A 22,078-nucleotide genomic window follows, 5' to 3' on the forward strand; every position below is an offset into this window, starting at 1 on the left:
TTGCCCAGGCACTCCTTCTACAAGGCTTCCGAAGGTAGCAATAATTCTGCCTTGCCTGACCTACTGAGTTTCCAAAAACATCCCTAGCACACCTTATATTTAAACTATACAAATTGAAGATTGAGAATCTGTGTCATTTAATTTCAGGGGTTTGGTTCCCCCCTGCTTTAAAATCCTTGTCAAACTTAAATTATTAAGCTCCCCAAAAGCAAATACTTTAAAACATGTGCTAGCACATGTGAAAGTCATGTCATCTTTATAAATATGTACACACCATCACAAACCCACCAATACTTATGCCTCCAAAAGTGTTCTTACTAACCAATTCAATGATTACCCATGCCCAAAGCCTGCAGCATTCACTGACTTCTTGAATTGCTTGTTCCTTTAGTATGCGAATATATTCCATCAGACCCCCATAAATACAATGAGATATCACCTATGCTTACAGGTTGAAACTCTGTTGTGTGGATCTGCTCTATCATAACCATGGCCAGAGACACTTAAGGGAAGAACTAAACAGACATCACTCTCTAATCATCACTTAAAAGCATATTGCTCCAGAAAAAAACCTTTTGACCTTATATTAGATGACTTTTTTTTTTTTTTGCCTCATAGAGAGTCTAAGAAGAATAACACACTAAAGAAAGAAATTTTAGATGCCCTAGGAGGCCCTAAGGAGCAGGACTGCCAAGGGAAATTGCTTACTGCATTGATGGCAAAGTCCTGGGCATACATATGAAAATGGTACAGTGTGCAAGGGGCACGTTGCTTTATGTTTAAAAGTGCAGCACTAGAAAGGTAATTACTCCATGGTATAAACGCTTTATAAAATCTCACACAGTCTAGAAGGGCTTGAAACTAAAAGTTTCAGTTTCCACGTTTCTCCCACTACATGTACATGTGTGAGCATAGATCTTCACAAGGCTATAGCCCTGTAATAGCAGTCTATGACACTGGTTAATAGGGAAAATAACAAACCACATGTGCCGTGGCTTCACTGGAATAATACATACATCAAATGATAAGAACAAGTCTCTACTGAGGGGAGAAATCCAAAGAATATTCAATCTGCACAAACATGGGTGCAAAGTGGGAGATGACAGCTACCCTTTAATGCTTTTGTCATCTTTTTTATTAGCAATTCCTCCAGGTTTTAGTAGAGAGGGGAAAACTTCATAGTTCTTCTTAGTTGCTCAGTCCACTACAACATAAAATTATAAATAAAATTTAAAAACGAGGTTAAAGTGGGGGACCCAGAGAGTGCAAAGGAGACGAAAAAAGAAAGGCTGTGATTACTTAGGAAGTTGATGGGAAACAGACTTAACTAGGATTGAACCCTGTCAATAAGGTCTTGTTCTTCTCACCCAGGCCATTGCTCAAAGTTTCCAGTCGCCCTGGAACATTTTGAACCAGCAGTGGCACTTGCTTCCTCTGCACTTCCTTTCCAGGTCTATCAAGTGATAGGGCAGGGCTTTACAATGAGTGGGAAACAGGCAGCAAGTGTGAAAGCTCCTGCTTTCTGGCTCTGGCACAGCACAGCTGATTTAGTGTCTGCTAATCGCACAGAGCGCAGCTCCGCGCTGTCCTGCGCTGCGATACCGTATCGCACACGGCCCCAGGGTTCACATCTCCCTTCCTTGTCTTTTCAATGCAGCAGCCTGTCAGTGGGACTGGCAATCTCAACAGCCATCAAAGCCTCAAAGAGTTGGCAGCTGGTAAGGACAGCACAGTTTCCATCATCTCCTAATGAGGTCAGAGAGTAAATAATAACAAGTAAGCTTTGCAAAGCGATTTCAACCCTTAGCCATAGGAGATTGCATTACACACAAATTCTATTATCAAAGCTATTGTTTTCCATTTATGCTACAAAGCCTTCAAGATACAGGAATCCCTGAACTAGAAAAGGGGTATTAAAGGAACTAAGTAATAAATTACCATATAATATAGGTGCTATTATACTTCATTAGAGAGCTTAGTTTTGCTAATACAAAGTCCCAGCTAATGTTATTCAGTTTGTAGCATATCAACAAACTATAAAGACATATGTAGGTCTCTATCTGTGGACAAATAAGTCTTGAAAGAAAATTGCCTACAAGCTGCCCCCTTAAGTAGGATTACAATGAGGCCTGGCTCCATACAGATATGTCAGACCAGCTTGAATGATCAAAACAGTTTAACAAGACTGACTAAATAAACCACCTCATTGAAAACAGTTCCTCATCAGCACACTCTGGCACCTCAGAGTTCAATCTCTGTGTTCTCTTCAGCCAAATACTAGTTTGAAAGCTCATACAAAGAATGATACTTTAGCTGGCTTCCAAGAGACAGCAGCAAATTTCCAACTGCAGCTGCCTTACAACAAGTCTGTAAAATTCCCAGACAAAAGAAAACAGCCACATAAACTAGCGTGAGACAATTTTAGGATGCAATATTTTATATTTAATACAGTAGTTAATGTCAAGAATTTCAATAAGCTTTGACACACTATCAAAGAAAAACACTTCCAACATGGTGAAGAAATTGAGACAAACGAGTTAGACAGTGCTTTGCCAAAATCATCTAAAATAAAAAGAGTATCAAGTTTGACGTGATCCATGAGCAAATAACAGGATAATTTAAACAGAAAACTGAAAACAAGTGTAACTCAATAGCCTGTTTAGCAATCTAATCTCCTGTATTTTGCCCTGCTTTACACAGGCAAGTTCCATTTGTAATCAAATCATTTGGAATTTATATTGACACATCCAAGGAAGGCTGTAAAAGTGCCCTGACATGCAAGACATCTTCATCCTTGTTCTTTGACTTGGCCAGTTCCAACACCCTTACACAGAGTCTTGGATTCAAGAATTAGATAACGCCCTATTGTGAGCATTCTTCTTCCAGAGGACTCTCTTTTCCCCTTAGCTCCTCTCTGCTAACAGAGGAGTGGAAGTACTCGATAGAAGAACCACCAAGGGAAAAGAGAGCAAGGGAAAAAGATCAAGAGGAGGAGGAAAAAGCTTTATTACTACTCCTAGAATTCCAGGAGAAGTACATGGAGTGGTTTTTCAGAAGGAAGGAGAGAGAATTAAAGACCATAACATAAAGGATACAGGCATATTATGACGCTACCACTGAGGAGAAGGGGCTCTCAGTTGCCGAGGAGTAACACAAACATTTGAAAAGAAACCCTCCACAGTATATCAAGTATTCAGAATTCATTACACCATTGAAAAAATCATGTAATGGTTTTCCACATACCTGAGAAGAGATCAAAGATGCTTATGCTTATAAAATTCAGAATTGATTGAGGCTAGTGCCATGCCCTTAGGAATAACTACAAAAGTGAGTTTGTGGAAGTTCAAACTAAAGGGGTAGGTCAATTATCAAGGCTATTCTTAGCAGTTCTCAATTCCTTTTGAGCTACAAAACACACTTGCGCTCTGCTGAAGTAAAATTTTGGTAGGTTCAATTAATCTGGAGAAAAGTGCAATGAAAAAAGAGGCACACTTTCATTCATAGGACATGGGGTTTATTTCCCAAAAGAACTTTTCTGCAACAACATCAGCAACAGTGCACAAGTCACCATTTTCATTTAGCCTTATTGGAGTGAATAATCCGTCTCCCCATTAAAATCTACAGAACCAGTACCATCAGGGGCCTTGCACAATAAATTGTGGGTTCATCAACTTTTAAACTTTTGCACAGCTAGAAGCTAATGCTGTTTCAGAGACTTACTGAACTGGAGTATGGTGACAGAGCCTTTGGTGCAGGAGATAATCACCACTCTAAAGCAAAATCCAACTGATTTTAATAGCAGTCTGTAACAACTATTCATTTGTTCATAGCACTCCAGAGCAGTCTTCCTTAAAAATGAAAAATCTATGAGAGCTATAAAATGAAAAGTTATTTCTGTTGAAAAATGCATACTTCTAATAATTTCCAGTGATTTACAGAGGAAATCAATAACTTTTTGCAGATACTATAAAAAGAACAGTGCTACAGTGTCTCAACTCTTCAAGGTGATAATCGAGGTAAAGCCTTAAAGCATTCATAAAAAATTCCCCATACTGAAAACAGGAAGAACTATGAACTCTGAAGTATTTAACTGATTTATTAAAGCTGCCACCCTCCAAAATGCAGCAGTTATTTTGCTATTTTGATTTGTATTCTGGCCAAGAAAGAATATAAAAACAAGTGTCCTTTTGTTTCTGCTATCAAAAGAAAAAGTCAAAAGGCAGCAAATGCAAAAAAATAATCTTTGTTTTAAAAGACTGTCCACTTAATCACAGGTTTTTGCAATTCATTAACTGCAATGCAACAAAATAAAATTAAGCAGGAGGAAAAGTTAGCAACAAGGAAAGCATTCTACTTACACTATTCTGTTCTTTTCCAATTAAGATTTGTTTAAAGGCAAAAGAAAAGCAAAGTTGCTTTGGAAAAATGAATCATTGTGTTATTTCCTAGTCTGAGCTCCATCTGACCTCACACACTATTCCACTGGTAAACTATTAAGTTATATTAAGAGCTGCAACTGCAGTTACAGAAAAGAGCTACACATTTTTTTTCTCTCCCTCCCTCGAGTCATCTTCATCTTAAACAACATTATTCACATCATCAATATTTATAGCTATTCTACTGTGAACCTCAACAAAGATTGCTCATTTAAAGAGCAAATCTTGCACCACTGTAAGGCTGACATGAACAGAATAAGCCTCTAATTCAAGTTTGCTCCTTACTAACCAGTTTAGTTTAACTTAAGCCAACAACAGTAAGTTATGTCAGCTAAATGGTGCTGATACAACTTTTTTTTTAAGTATTGATATTAAAATACATAAAACCTTTAGTCTAAACCCATATGATATTCTACAATAATCAAACAGCCTGTATCTACCACACAAATCTCTCCCCAATATCTTAGCTTGGGAAAAACAAATAACAGAACAAACTGAGTATATAAGGGGGTTTTCCTGATTGCAGAAAGCTGTGGCACATGGTGTATTATGTCCAAGCACACCACAAGTTTCCCAGTGATGATAGTAATGCACTAGATAGGTTTTCAGAAAAAAACCTAAAAATCATGCTCCTAAACATTCAGGCATCAAGGTACTCTAAATAACTGCTAGCTCTCAGATATATCCAAAGAACTATTGTTTGCATGAGATCAAAGCCTAATCAGGATGAGGTATATGAGCATAGATCAGAAAAAAGCTTAAAAACCATTTTAATTCGTTCTTCTGCACTCAGCTTTACAGATGGATATCATCATTTTGTCTGAAATGTGGTTCATTTACAGATAAACACAAAACCAAAAACCATGTTCCAATTGGAGGAGAGAAGCAGTGTACACTAACCCAACTCTTTTCTTAAAAGTTTGCCTAGTGAGAAATTTGAAAATCAAGTCAGGAAGGCTTGTTTGTTATAACTTTAACAGCCCTCAGTCTTGCAATATTTGCTTGGGTGGAAGAAAAGTGCTAATCCTGCAGTGATACGATCTGCAAGTCATGGGAGCAAATATTCTGTTTCTGGACATTTCAAGTTTTAGGAGTAAACACCTTGCCTTACAATTGGTCATAGCTCTCTCTGGTATTGCTTCTCCCAGTCGGCACAGTCTGAACACAATTTTTACTGTTCTGGCATCTTCTGAATCATAAATTTTTCAGGAACTCTGCTTATTTATGCAATTTCCACCTTTTTATTTCAAGATTCCCCAAACTTCCCTATTTTCAACAGGCATCTTTAAAAGATGGACCCTAATACTTCTCAGAGTTGTGGATTCAAAGCGGCCAAGAGACCAGACAGCCTAATTGTGGTCATCAACACCCTGAGATCTGGGCAGTTCAGATTTCTCCTTACACCAGCAAGGGATAAAATAAGAACCAAAAGGACCTAAACAGCTATCACAGAAATAAATTTCCTAATAGTTCTTATAGAAAGATTAGAAAGAGAAAAATCTGATTAAAATTTCAAAACAAACAAGAAAAATCCTACAGAAATGCCAAAGGTAGATATTAATTTACCATGTTTACTAACTATTTATAACACCTTTTGTTCAAGAGAAATGAAGAAGCAGTAAGAGGAGAAATTTAGCAGAAGAGCTCTTAAGAGTTGTTCCCCACAGTTTACTATACACACATGCACTTCTTCCTGCACAAATGTTATGCATTTTGAGTCCTCCCTACATAAATCCACACTTTGGTTCATTTAAAAAACAAACAACCAAACAAACCCCCACCAAACCAAACTGGTTAGAATCTTAAGATGACAAGTTCTTCTAATGCTTTCCAAAACATTGTTCTACCAAAAATATAAACGTAGAAAAACAATTTAGGGAAGTCAAAGACACATGGTCTGCAAAGATTGGAATACTTTTTTTTTTTTCCAAAGGTAACACTTGCCAGAATACCATGTTTTGCAAAATTTTCTTATTATGCCAAGAGCAGATTCAAATTTGTTGGATATTTCTAATGAAGAGTAAATATGCTTCTAAGGTTTTGTTGAGGTTTGGGCTTTTTACAGTTTAGGATTTACTTGGTTTCTGGGGTTCTGTTTAATACACAATATATGTTCTATACTATAACTGTAAATAAACATTAAGTCTGTAGTAAAACATTATTGAATGAACTGAAGTATTTATTCAGACACTGTCTGCCTTCCTCTCTAAGCAAAGACAACTCTTACTGAAGATGCTTAACTATGTAATAACTGCATGTTTAAAACACTGAAATACAAATTGACTGAAATTAGACATTAGACCTGATACCTCTGTTCCACGTGGCTGCTCTTGCTAATCAAGGGCTCTGATGCCACATGGACTGAGCTTCCTGGTGGCAAGAAGCCAAGCAGGATAAGGATTATCAGGGCGATAGCAAAAGGACGCAGTGTTTTTTCAGAAGAGGTTGCAGAAGGTCATCCTTATATTTACAGATACCATACAATGCCTTGTGTACCCAACTTCACAGTTTTCCCTTGTCAGCTTCAAAAGGGGAAAAAAAAACCCACCCAGTTTCATTAATTGCCAAGGTTCTTGTCTAAGGGAACTAGAAAAGGGAAAGTGAGCAATCGCATTTGCTTATCCTATCTGTCAGGAGCAGGATTTGGAATAGACAACTACCACAAAACCAGCAAAATACCAATTCCTTCAATTCATACAGTATTAAAAACCACTTGCAGATTGAGTAAGCAAAAACCCTCTGTATCATCTTCAAGTGCAGTAATCAAAAGATTTCTTTCAGCAAGGTAGTTTTCCTGAACAGCTTCCTAATTAAGGTAAGAACAGAGCAAGATCAAGGTAAAGCAACTCTTTAAATAGTTTAAACATTTCCACATTTTAAACAATAGTTTAAATATTTCCACATCAGTCTTGTTCCAATGAATTATGCAGTTTTGCACAGATCTCTGAAAACAGAAAAACTATTTAAAACTTGTATGAAGAGGCTTTTAAGAAGCATCAAAACAGACTATTTTAAATACCTTGACACAAACAAGCTTCTTTCATTTACTATTGCACAAAACCTGAATCTAGTTAAATTTAACTGTCTTTGCAGGCTGTGGAGAGATGGAGTACATGGGATACATTTTAATGATTTTTGTCTGTATTCATAGTGATTTCCTCTAATCTCAAGGTTTCTTTGCAGTTCATTTGAATGGCTTTGCACCCTAGGAACTACAGGAAATTCCACGGAAACCTCCCTGTCTCACTAACTTTGTAAACTGCTCTGCTACATTTACTCCTACCAAAGGCCAAACATCACAGGATCACTGTTACTTCTTTGAAATTCATGAATTTTTTAATTGCCAAGGGACACAAGGGTAGCCTTTAACTGAATAAGCACAGGGGGTTTTGCAAAAAGGCCAACCTGAAGAAAATAGCATCTACTTTTTTATTACAATTTCCCTACCACTTAAAAATGGCAACATCCTATCTTTTTTTTAAGAAATACTTAAAAATCTCCATAGCAGGCACAGTAAGAGAACTCTTGATTTTGCTAGAAATGGAATGTAAACATGACATCAAAGTGTAAGGGGGCCTCATTTTCAGGAGCACAGGGACCCAAAACAGCCCATTTCTTTAAACAATACACTAGAAGAAGATGATCAGATATGTGCATATATAATTAATTTTCCTACAATTAAGTACACAGGTCCTCCTTTCAATGCTGTTAAGAACTGCAGATTAACACCACCATACAGGTATCTGGAATAGTCTTCGTGTTTCACGTTTGCAGCTACCACCTGGCTTTTGCCTGAGCTGAGGCAACATCTCCATCAAATAAGGATAACAAAGAGCACCTGATACCATATGAATCTTCTCACATGCTTATCACTGAATCACTACAATATGCTCCAAGTCAACAGAAAAAGAAGCTTCCATACTGGACTACATCATGCATAATTTAAGCAGTATTTAAGGAGTTCTTTATCTCCACATGAAGCAAGGTACTCCACATCAAACCATCTGTCTTGTCCCTCTGCCTCACTCCAAGAGAAGGGGCATCATCTATTTCCCTCACATCCTTCTCCTTAAGGGCTGTTATTTAGAACGATTGAAGAGGCATCATAATAGGACTTTTGTTGCCTGATATTACAACCTGTGCCCTGATCAAACTCCACAGCACAAGGTACCCTTTAGAATGGGCATCCTTACTCTTCAGAAGTTGAATGCATTTATTTGAGGCTTCAGAAAATACACTGATCAAGGCCTCAAAAGTATGACTGAATGCCTTTGTACCAACAAATATGTTGGCAAGCAGGCAATGCATACAACCAAACAGCTTAACTACCCTACCCTCAACAGAAAACTGATCAGATGACACTGCACCACAAGGCATCTTAGAAGGATCTACATGACTTACTGTGACCCACAAAGAAGTCTACAAAAAACTGCTTTGAGATAATGGCAGAACTCCCCCCGCATGATCTAAGGCAGCACAGATACACCTCACTTCTCTCCCAGAGGTCAGCCACGCTGCCTGACACACAGCACTACATCCCATTCACTCAGAGCTGTGATTAATGCAGCAGTAATCTGTGCCATCTGCTGTATTCACGCAGTCTTCCCACCACACACACACACTCTGCTCTCATGGCAGACTTCCAAAGAGAAACTGTGGCTCCGTGTTTACACATCTTGTTTGTCAATATTGCATTGCTTCTCCAAGAACCTGGCAAACCAACGGGCTTCAAAGGATGCTTGCTAGTGCAAAGCTGCTTCTTTCAGCAGGACACCTACACATTGCAATTCAAGCATTCCACATGTATCTGGATGATCTGTGATGGAAATAAACTTTTCTAGATTCTTCTATTTCCTAGATATTTCCATTCTAGAACGTTTGTTTCGAAACACACTTGGAGAACATTCCATTTCTTTTCCCCCGGATATCTGTTTTACTCAAGACAAAGGTTCACATGAAGGAATGTTCAACTTCAAAGAAAACGCTTCCAAGTTTTCTCACGTACTTCTCTAGGACAACCTCATCCTGGCATTCAGCCATCAAGTGACTAAAGTTTGGATCAGAGGGTGAACAGCAGGGGTCCCAGCAAGAGAGCAAATAGAGAGGTGCTCATCTTGCTTGAAGTGTAACAAAAATGTCTCCAAAATTGCTGGAATGGGACTAGCAAAGACTCAGCCTGTAACTCTCCAGCTGGCATGCAGGAAAGGCAAAATTGACAGTTGCAGTGAAAGTTGTTGTGCTGATCTATTCAGATAATGAATGCTATGTCTTTCCACAAGTCTTGTCAAAACTATTTCCCCAAAGACGCAGGTGTCAGATGTCTATTCTTAATAAATTTCATACTACAAGGATGCCAAGCTTTTCTTTTCCTCTCCGTGTGCGCATGCTAACATACATATGGCACATTGAAGATGACCAAATCTCATCAACGCAAAAAACATGTCTTCTTAGTAGGTTTTTTAGGTAAAAGCACTAGCTAGGCTTACCACTAGCTCTTGAGCAGCCATAAGGAATCATTTGAGGGCAAACATTTCATGTGTGAACTCAAATGCCCTTCAAACCCACAACAATTCAGTTTTCCTTCAAGGACAAACAAAAATAAGTGTGTGATCCCAATGGATCACCTCAAGCCCTTGATGGCTTAATTTTTCTATACATCACAGATGTAGAATCACAATGATTGCATATTATCATGCTGCTTCCTCCCCTCTTTGAGGGAAGCTAGTGATTTATAAACACTCCCTTCAATTATATTTGACTTTTCACATCAAACTTGGAGAAGTTCACCAGGTTGAAGCTCCATGATCCTAATGACATTCTGTAGAAGGTGGTCAGGAACACAGGGACTGGCTGTATTGAAAAAAACCCCAGAACATCCATATTCTATGCACTCTGTTTTACAATCTTCTCCATCTCCACATATCTGTGCTTTTCTTAAAGTCATAGAAGTTAATAACAAGGTTAAGAACATATCTATAAGGCAGTTCTTTACTTTGGCTATGTTTATTCACAGCTTGAGGAAAATCCTAATAAAGATGCATCCTACAACACAACTGGCTATACTAGTACTGCAAGACACTAAAACAAATTGTCTTAAATGCATAGCAGTGCTGAATAAAACAAATTGTTCTGGTTGATGCCATGTGGTTAAAAAGTGCAAATTGTGAAGTACTTCCCACAGTTGTGGTGTCATTCTTCTATAAAGGACTAAAACTCTAAAAATGCCATGTAAAAAGAGGTAGATTTAGTTGCACTGTCCCTCCTATTTTAAAACATACAAAGAGCAATTCTTTGGGGCCTTGACTTTTGCCTCTGGCATAATTTTTGTTTGATCTCACCCAGTCAACTTGAACTTGGTTTGAAGCTGTTTTTGCCAAAGCATAAGATGAACAATTACGGATCATATTGCTTATAAAACACTATAGCAACATATCCAAACAATCCTGAAAACAGGTATCAGGCATGAAAACTGACTAAAACATGGATACAAGCACAAATCCCAGCAGAAATTCTTAGACAAACTGGCCCTCTTGTGAGAGGGACAAAAAAGGGAAAGGTTTTTCAACTGCAGAAATATTGGTAAGTGGCATATTCAAATATAGTTTTACAGAAAAAGAATGAACATACTGATAATTAAGATCGCTGGAAACTGTGTGGTGGCTGCACCAACACATTCTGAACTGAAAAGGTTTGCTGAAAACCAGAAGAAAAGCTTGACTGAAAAATGAAGAAGCTATTAATGTAACATAAGCCTTAACAGCCTCTATCAGATCCACTGACCCTGGCTCATACTCAGATCTTTGACATTGTTTTGTGGAACCATTTTCAATCAATTCATCATTTTAATGGATGATTTTTACTGATATTAGCAACATTTTATAGAAAGAAATGGAAACAAAGACCAATAGGGTGACCAATTCAGGGAACAATACTACAGCAGCTGAAAGGCTCAGAAAGTAACCCTCAGCTCCCCTGTCAGCAATCATCAAGTACATTGTGGAACAGTTGGCAAGACATTCTAGTGCATCTCATCACTTCTTTTTCTGGCCTTCTCCCCCATAAAATTATTTCCTCTTGATATCACCAGACACACAGCAATTAGGCTAAAAAATTAAGCTTGCTGTCTAAAGCAATCTCCCCTGCTTTTTTTCCTCCATCTCAAGTTCAAGCCAATAAAGGAATATTGCAACATTTTTGGAGGGTTTTCATCATTATATCTTAAGAAGAGAAACTTCTTTTGAACTCTTTTGAGCAACTTGCACATGAATTGGGAATACTTAAGAAAAACAAGCCAGCTAGAATTGATGTATATCTCTGTAGCTATATATGTTACGGTGCACTACATTTCTTATGCCAGTAAAAGTAAAAATTTTAAGGACCTTGCTTATCATACATAAAAAGCAGCAAGTTATGAGTAAAAGGGGACAAGGAATAGAAAGAAATACAAGTATGTAAGGCAGTGAACAGGAACATCTTAGAATTGTTCTAATTCTTCAAGTTTCAGAGTGTCATATTTTGTGTGCCCAGAGAGTTGGGAAATACTTCATAGTGGATCATTGGGGGGAGTAAAAAAGGTTATAGTATGAACTATTCAGTTTAATTTTACTTCACACACATTGCACAAACAGAGGGGGAACTATGCTTTGTTTTTTAAAAGCATACAGAAAGGCTTTTATCACCAAACCTCATAAACAGCTAAGAACTACACAGTATAATACAATATAATAACTACAAATACAATCCTTCAGACTGAAGAAAAGTAATTTTTTAATGCTCACCAGCAATAATAGCTAACACAAGGACAGTATTAAGTACTTCCTCAGAAACATTTCAATTCATCATAATTAATATGTGTCTTTCCCCTTGTAGCTAAGGGAATGCAATACTTCAGATTAGAGGAAGTCTTAAGACTTAAGTCACAGGAGGTTAATCACCAAAGGAAAAAAAAAAAAAAAAAAAAAAAAAAAAAAAAAAAAAAAAAAAACAACCCACACACACACATCCCCAAACAACCCCCCAAACAACCCCCCCAAAAAAACCAAACCAAAACAACAACAACAACAAAAAAAAAATAAAATCAAAAAACAAAAAACACAACCTTTCAGATAAAGCAATCAAGCCTTTCCTCTGTATTTCAAAATATAATGTGATGACAGCATAACACCGAATCCTTCGGTACCATGGTAAGTCAAGTTATTTTATGGAAGCATACAGGACCACCTCTGAAACAACACAGAAGAGTAAAATACTACCACGAGTGCACACAGCCTTGATTATCACAGCCATCAACAATATTTTTGGATGGAACCACTGAGCACAGCACAGTTTTAAAGGTCTGTAGCAGAAACTGCAAGTACTTTCCTGCAAAGCTTTCATCAAGGCACCTGAAGCCATTAGTATATTTTGAAACTTGAATAGACTTGACAAAAATTCTCACATACCATGGAGACTAAGAAAGACTTAAGAACCAATGTCAGATCACAAACACCCTAAAACACTTCCCAGATAATCCATCGCATTAAAAAACAGGTGTTATCATTTTAAAGACACATATCAAAGCCCCATTGTTCCATTTTAAAAGTAGGGAAACTTTCCCCAAGATTCCAATTTAACCAGTCACCTTCACACTGTTCTACAGTTAATTCTCATCTTTATACTCAGGATTAAATTGAATAATTCACCAACATGATGATTCATCTACAGGTCATCATTCAGCTCCTCCTCCTTAACCTCATCTGAAGAGCATTTGTGTGGTTGTTTAGGGAGTGTTTGTTTTGGGTTTTCGGTGTTTGTAAACTTTTTTTAAGCTTCTTTCCTTCACCAGTAGTCTGTAGGCTGGAAAATGTACCACTAGACTATGAGAAACAGCCATTCTTCACCAATGTGTCCCCAGAACAAAAAATGTTTGGCTACAACTTGACACTTTTGGTTTTGGCACAATATAACAATCTCTCAGTCACTGTTTGAAATTACAGCCAAACAACCAGCAGGTCAAAGTTCAGCTGTAAATTAACACTCGCTTTAATAAAAAAATAACTAAAATAATGACATCAGCTAAGCCACTCTCTTGTGGACATCTTCTCACACCTGCAAATATAAAATACACAACAGATGTTGGAGAAATCAGATGAACTCCCTCCTCCCCCACTACAAGTACTGAGATTCTACAGGAGAACGTACATAGTGTCACTTTGCTGTGAACTGACTACACTCATTTCTCTTCTAAATATTGTTTTCTGCTAGCATGTATCTACATATAAAGAAATTAAACTTGCACAAAAAATAAGTCTCAAAATGTTGATATGGTTCTGCTCCAATTACAGTACAGGAAAACTAGAGGAGCAAAGGGGCCCTAACCTGGTGCAAAACTTTTTCACTAACTTGGCAAGCAAATAAATATACTTTATTTATTCCAAAGAGAGCTGAACTTCCACTGTTTGTAGTTGACAGTAATTAAAAGCTGGGTGGATGGCTTGAGTTGCAAACCAGTGAGAAGGAGCCCACAGCTCCTTCCTGGCAAACAGCTCATCAGCATTTAAAAGAAAGCCTCTTGTTCCCTCAATTCCAACAAAACATTGACTGACATGTCAACCTACCTGAACCCAGCCAGACAGCTGAGACTGGTCTCTGACAGTAAACATGTTTAGGATTTTGTTTGATTTTTTTAATTAAGAAAACCCTATGCAATACCATTGGCTTTTCAATTAAAATACCACATTGAGGACAATCCTTACTTCATAAAAATGAGCTGTTGGTAGAGTATGTCATAGAAAAAAAAGGGCTTCTAGTTATTATTCTATCAGATTTGAATTGCATTGAGTGCTCTCAGGATTTTTGTTGCTAGCCCTAAACAAAGTCAAACAGGGTTCTGCAGGATTTAAATCACAAAGGGGGACCCAAAAACTGCACACCTTACTGTCACTGACATTTGTTAGAGGAATGTTTACATAAGTTTCTTCAAATCTCAAAATCTTTGAACCTAAGACTTCATGAATATAAATTCTAAAGGAAACAGGTAATTTGTAAAAGACAAACAAAGGATGACAGGCTCTAAGTCACTAGTACCTTCCTTTTCTTTGCAAGCTCTTATCACTTTGCATGTCAGAGTTCTCTGGTTTCAAACACCAACCCCTTAAACCAACAGGTAAACCACAAGTAAGCTCTGACATTTCCAACTTGCACTCTCCAATGTTTGGTTCAAAACAAGTCTGCATGGTACAGAAGTGCACAGAATTAGCTTGAAATCATTCATTCCAAAATAATCATCCTGACAAAATGCATCAAGCAGAAAACAAATCCATGTTTAGCTACATCTTTTTAACCCAAAGTTACCAGAAGCACCTGAGACAAAACTTGTAATTTGCCCTAGAAGCAGGGCACAGCAATGAAGCAGAAAACTTCCACATTTCACTTCTAAACCTGTTCCCCAAGCTAGAAGCTCCAGTAGAGATCTCTGTTCACTTTCACAGGCAGCAATGGCAGGAGTGGTTTAACCAGGTACCTCCCTGACCAACCCATCACAGGCACCCTATTCACAAAACCGGCAGCCACTTTAATCCCACAAAGCTTTCAGACTTTAGAAGGGCAAAAAACCAGAAGCAGCATGAAAGAAGTCTCCATCCATAAACTTCAGATAGCATCATTAGAGACTTCTGCATTTGGGTTTGATTTCCAAGAAAAAGTCAAAGTTTAATGATAATGGCATTTAATCTCACTGTAAATAAGAATAAAGGTTAACACATAGAAGCTGCCAAGCACACCATCTCTTGGCAACAACAGTTGGAAATCTGCAAGCTAAGGATGCCAGGTCTTTCTTCTTTTTTTAGCATTCAATTTTGATTACTGATTAGAAACACCAAAGTACGATATCCTCTTACCCATCCTGTAAGAAAATTCACAGTTCTTTCAACCATCTGCACTGCCATCTTCAGAGCACAGTCTGCACCCTCAGTAATTAGTACTGTTAGTATAGACATCAACTAAATCTCAGTTTTTAATGACTTTACTAGAAATACGTTCTAAAAGGCTTATCTGTTAGGCAAGAGTTGCTTTATTTACGCAGGGTCTGCAAAAGTGATTGATTTGACCTAGCCACACACACACCAGTGCAGCATGTATCATGTTTTGATGCAGCAGCTACTCTTGGGTATAAAAAAAGTCTTCCTGAAGGAATTTAATATAATTTACCAATCTGCTCTTGGCCATTAGGAGCAGTCTATTGAACAAGAGTTTGGGCTGTTGCATTAATTTAGGCAACACAAACACACCAAGTCATCCTATGAAGGAGATTCAGCCTCCACCCCGGAGGAAGAGGATTCCTCACTATTTTTCTTTCAAGGCTCCCCAAAATACCAAGGTTCACGTGCTTGAGCTGCTCACACAATCCAAATTTCTTTCTCCATATTGTTCTTCCCTACAGACTAAGGTTGGTACATTCTACAAAACTAATGTCGAGAAAAGCTAATTAGGATAATTATTTATTAACCATAAGCAATTAATAGTATCTGTTTACCCCAGGAAAGAGACACTATAATTTTATGCCTGCTGCCTTGCAAAGGGGTTGAACTTTTGCACTTGCTTCCCAGCCAGCTTCAAAATTTTTTTATCAGAGCAAAACTTCCAGTGCTTTTAAATTACTGAAATAAGATAAGCTGTCCTGTGAAGAAGGCAAAATGAGAACCATTTTCTCCCAATGAGTTTACTGTTAAACTGCTTGAGAACATAAGCTTACAAATCACTTCCATGTTGCTAATCCTAAATATTCTAACTATTCTAGAAATGGTATAAAGCATTTCTACCCACTGGAATTGGAATAAAAAGAAAGGAGGGAAAAAAAGCTACAGCACACATAGTAGCCATTGTTTGAATATCAGAAGTGGAAGCCAGCACTGGCGTAACTCAATCTGCAAAACTAGTAGTTTATCTTGATGACATTTAGTTAAATCATCAGACTGCTTTGAAAATGTATGCTAAGAATATTAAAAACAAAAATACTCGGCAGCAGCTTCCAGCACAAATGGCTTCCAGAAGACTAAATGCAGATTGTAGACACAGCTTTAGATGGAAATTTAAAGGCAGCTATGTCTTGCAAGGCCAAAAAAATACATTCAATTAGGAAACTTAAGTCTTACTAAAGAAACATACGTACCAAATTAATTTTTTTAATCTTTACATAAAAGAACATGTTTGACAAAGGAAGGGATTTTTTCTGAAACTACTGATCCCATGTCTTGATAAAAGACTAATGTAAATATTACAAGTTTTCACCAAGGTGGATATGCTAGAGAGAAGAAAGCAAAATAAAATTAATAAAGCAATACAAAATTAATATACAATTATATACGTTTTCACAGACCAGTAATGTCAGAACTACAATTCTCAAACACATAAGCAGATGAATATCATCTTTTAAATGTGTTTATATTCAATATGAAAGCTGAAATACTTCACTTTCAAGTGACCAGAGGTTAAGTTACAATGAAACAGCAAGAACATGCTCATATGCTCCAAAACAGAAACAACTAATTTTTCAGTGACTCACAGCCACTGGTATCAGATTTGGTAGATCAGTACAAACTTTAAAAAGTAAGTCAGCAAATTATCAGGTAAAAGGATATCATAAATTTGTTTACAGGTTTACAATAGTCACTGCATTTAAAAATCCAGTCCCTGCCAGTCCTCCTTCTTGACAGTATTTAATTTTACTGCAGTTCACACTTTTAACCTCATCTTTTCTGGGGACAGCTTCCAGTGTGGCACACTGCAGGACGATAAGAGCTTGGCACGAGTCACTCCAGGAGGAAGGGAAGGCTCAAACTCATCAGCAAAGAGGAAGTCCAAGTGGTGGTGGTCAGTTTTGTGACAGCAAGCAAATATTTTGCTTTTCTCTTAGTGAATGAGGTGAGGTGGGACTCAGTCACAATTGCCAAGTCAAACTAGAAAACAAGATTTCCCCCCAAGAAGAGGTGTACCAAAGGCATTACCAACAAAGTTGCACATTCTCATCCAGCCGCAGTGGGCAAAGACAACTGTAAAGTCTGAGTGGGCACTAGGCAGGGATGGAAGCAGCTAAGTCTACTCTATGCTGTTGATTCTTTTCTATAAACCATAATGCTAGTGAAGCTTCTTCTGAGAAGCATCAAAACACATGCACCCACAGCCCAAGAGTTGGCCCTTCAAAACTGCATGGGCTGAGGCAGTCAGAAGGCATCCAGAGGAACACCAGGAAACTGGCCCACTTCACAACGGGAAGAGTAAAGGGGAAAAAACCACAAAAGGCAGAGGCTGGCCTATTGTGGCTAGAAAGCAGCAAAAGATGGGTAGGAATTACAACAGAATTTTTGAAGACAACTAGAAATCTGCAGTGTTAGTTAAAGCACCCTGAATTTTTGTTCCCGAAAGAGAGAACTCTAAAGCAGCTGAAACAATGTTGATGCATGAAAAAAGTGTGAGAAGCTGCAAAGATCACAGATTCAAGTTGTCGGTCATTGTATCATGAACACTAGCCCTGAAAAGACAGCAAAAAAAAAAGCTACCTTGAGCCATCTCTGCCTTTCATTTTCTCATGTTCTTAACATGAATATATTCCCCCAAATTCTTCCTGTGACAGTAGGACAAAGTACTGACATTGCTATGGCCATGTTGAATGAATAATCTTCCAGTTTATTCTGGAGAATACAGATCACATAAAACTTGTTAAAAAAAAAAAAAAAAAAAAAAAAAAAAAAAAAAAAAAAAAAAACCACAAACCACGAAAATCTGCTTTGGTGTCTGCTAGCCCAAACGCAGGGAAAACATCATCCTTATTTCAACTTATCCACACAACTCTTATGCCTCATTCACACCTTCAGACAACTACAAAGTTTTTACCAGTAGCATCACCAAACATTAAATTATTCTTTAGAGCTGCAGCGGAAAAGAAAACCTTTCCCTACAGCTTTGGCTAAAGCAAAGTAGAGGACTATTATCCAGCTCCTACAAGAGAAAGGTCATTACAGAACTTCGCTATTTGTTGCAAAGATCCTCCTTTCTTTCCACAAGTTTAAGTGTTCTTGACCACTTGAAAGACACTTAAATCTGTGATTCCTATCCTTACGTAATCAGAATATGTTGTGTGAGTACAGGGCATTTAAAATTCTAAGTAGATATCAATAACAGAACCCATAACTATCCCAATACCTGTCTATCTACATATATATCCTTATGAGAATTCCTTCTAGAGGAACAGCTCAGAGCAAAATCAACCCATTTGATATTGTTTCATGTCTCAAATATGCAAAAGTCATCCTAACAAAATCCACATTGACCAAAAAAAACCATCAAATCTATAAAATGGAAAATTCCGTATTACTTCAAGTCAGTCAAGTAGGATTACAGGTTTTCAGGTAAACTGTCAAAGCTGTAGCATTTCCCATATTTTAGTCCCAAACCAGGTTAGATTATTTACCTCTTCTTCCCACAATGACACAGCACAAACACCAAGAACCTGTTCTCCAAGACACATGGTACTTATGAGTGTCACAGGCAAGACGTGTCAACATTTAAAGCCCGCCTCAAAGCTTAATAAAATTGGTGACCATGGAGTATGGAGAAAAATGGATAAAACTTTTTTTAAACATTTTATTAAAAACAAACAACCCACCCCAAAAACAAACTCAAAACCAAAACAAACCACAAAAAACACAAGACAAAAATAACCAATGCACTTCCATCAAACCTGAAGCTTGGTTATTTCTGTTCTTGGCACAGACATCTGTACTTTACATATGTTTTAATTTTTGGGGGTACCTTACAACCATGAGCAATAAAGCAAAACATTTTTTGCAAGGTTAACGCATCTACAGCATCATCATTTTGAAACAGCAAAGTATTTTCTGCATCTTAAACACACAAAAGTAAAAGAGCAGGAGTCCAGAGCACTATCCATCTAGTTAGGAAAAGATGATATAAACACAACATCACTCTACTGTATCAAATCATACCCCATAAACATTTATCAAGTGATAAATATTTCCCAGGAAACATGGAAACAAGCTGGTTTGGAGAAAGACTTTGTACTCCAGCAAGACGATTACAGACATCAATTATTTGACTATAGACATATGATAGTGGTGATACAAGTTTATATTGTACAAAACAGAAGCAACACATGTGAGTCAGCCAGATTTTCCTACCAGGGCTCTAATGTTAATCTGCTTATCTGAAATGAGAAACACCTTTACCATTAAATAAACAGTGATTCTTTCCTTGTAGGAGGGGAAGGGGAATCCCCACTCCCTCCCACACTTCAGCTTTTCCTACAGCATCCTTTCAAGTCACATAATTTTAATACTGGCTCTTTTAAATGCCAGTTTTTTCCTTTCTCTTTTTGCCAAAGAGACTTGTTTTCCTTTAGCAGGCAGAGTAGAGGCTGGAAAATATTCCTTCCTACACAGTTGCAAAAGAACATGCCACACTTAAATGAGAGTCAAATCGACCTAAACTTTAAGCTACAAAAAAACCCAGTCAGATCTAACACAAAATAAACTAAAACCTGAAATAGGCCAATTTCATTTTTCAAAGAAAAGTAGATTCCAACCAATCCTGTCACCCTTCTTGGTCTTCAATCTAAGGAGAAAAAGAAAAACTGATTTCACCAAAGGTAAAACATTTCAGGTTTCCATAACAAGGCAGGAAGGTATGATTAAGCAGTTGCCTATGCATGAGATGCATTTTTTTTCCTCTTACAAAACAGAGAAAGAAAAAGGCAATTATAACACAGAACTCAAGTATGAGGCTCTGTGGTTGAGAAAAAAAAATGAAGTAATTTTAAAATGTTTGCCAGACGACTTCAAGCATTTCCTTTCTCATTCCAGGAGTTGGCATACAAAATAGGCACACCTTATAAACCCCACCACCTCCTGGCCCTAATACATTCCAGTTTTTGCTTCATTAAAAAAAGAAAATTAAATAGCACATGTATAAATATATGGCCCAACACTTACACACACACACCTATCGCAAAAAGGACCGATAGCAGTACTAAAAATAGATGCACGCCTTGCCCAAATGTGAGAATAAAAGCAGGTTTTCACTTGCAATTAAAACACAATGAGTAAAGGCACTGAAGGAGATCAGCACTGTATTCACAGACTCAGGGCATTTCTCCATAAATGGCACAAAAATCTCCAGTCACCATTTGTTCATTGGTGTACTATTTTCTGTCAGTTGTGGTGGTCTGCTGCCACCCACAACAACATTGCCTTTATCTAAATATACCAGTGGTCTTCAGAAATGTATTCTGGCATGCGTACAAGTCAGGAATTTTTAAACTACTTGTTGTTTGAAGCTTTAGGTTCTGATTCTGTGATTTATTTCTTAGAAAAACTGATTCACTGAAACCAAATAAGTCTCCCTGTTGGTTCCAAAATCTTCAAGCAATGATTAAGGAATACATTGAAATACTGCCAATCCAGAAATTGAAGTGACATGTTAATATCATTAATGTTTCCCATCCAGTCCTGTAACAAATTTTAAACAGCCTGACCAACAGGAATCTGTTCAAGGATAATACAAAGAGGCTACAGTGACTGCTAAACAACAAGGGTGGGGGAAAATGGAGAGAAGAAATAGAAGGATGAATTTTTCACTTATGTTACATGGAGTAAAGCCACATTAGAGTCTGTTGTTATGTATTATAGGCAGGAATAGCTATTTGTTGCCTTGTTGAATGTGTAAGCACTATCAATGCCAAGCAATTTTCAGCTAAAGAGACTTCATTTTTGAAGGGTGGAGAAGGAAATGCTTTCTTCAATATCAGACTCAAATATAAAACCATTTACCATTCATATGATTCAGCTGAAGTTCCTTGCCCAGTTTGTAAACTTACATTGAGAGTCACCTTCCCTTCACCCCTATTAGAGTCTGTATTTTGCCTTTGCCTGGGCAAATAACACAAGACCCATTCATTTGTGGGACAAACATGGTTACATGGGGGCAAGTAGGACACTTGACTTTCCTTGCCTGCATCCTGAGCAGCCATATAAAATAGCTTTAACTGTCCCACCACTACCTTCATTACAGGCTTGGGTTGGGTAGAACTGGCCACGTCAGGGAAGGAAGAGCTGTGGTTTAGTCTAGACACAACATTTCCCCTTGCCTTTGCCATGGTCCTGCTTCCAGCAAAGATCCTTTAGTCAGGAGATTAAAAGAGTACATTGCTCTGAAAAAAACCCTGAAATCTGTTCATTCAAAGAAGGAGGATCCCAGGACAAAGCAGCTGTGGTACAGCCTGGTGTTCACCAGATTTCCCTATGCCTACGAGGGTAGGAGTAAGCATCCCAGAACCGTAACACTGACCTGAAAAAGATCTCTGTAAGCAGTCTATTACAAGGGCAAACATCCATGTGTAACCAAACAAGCTCCACCTCAAGGGCTTCAGTCTACTGACTCGCTCTCAGCTTCCAGTTCCTCTCAGGCCCCCACCTGTTTCTTGACCACTGGAACACCACTAGTGCCAAAGGAATCTGTATAGCCTGCATTCAGCTGAGGCACCTGAGCCATTCCTTTAACACAGGCACTCTCCTGGATTGATGGGAGGGGAAAGACCACAGTAATACACCTTGCAAGTGACTGCTGAACCGTCCCACCCTCAGCTGCCAAGT

General features: G+C 37.9%; 1 protein-coding gene across 2 annotated transcripts in view; it reads right to left on the reverse strand.

Annotated features, from left to right (window-relative positions):
* GMDS (GDP-mannose 4,6-dehydratase) overlaps positions 1–22,078 on the reverse strand; it is a 405,745-nt gene that overhangs the window by 346,505 nt on the left and 37,162 nt on the right. The window lies entirely within an intron of this gene.

Source organism: Sylvia atricapilla, chromosome 1, assembly GCF_009819655.1.
Source record: "Sylvia atricapilla isolate bSylAtr1 chromosome 1, bSylAtr1.pri, whole genome shotgun sequence".
Classification (NCBI taxonomy): Eukaryota; Metazoa; Chordata; class Aves; order Passeriformes; family Sylviidae; genus Sylvia; species Sylvia atricapilla.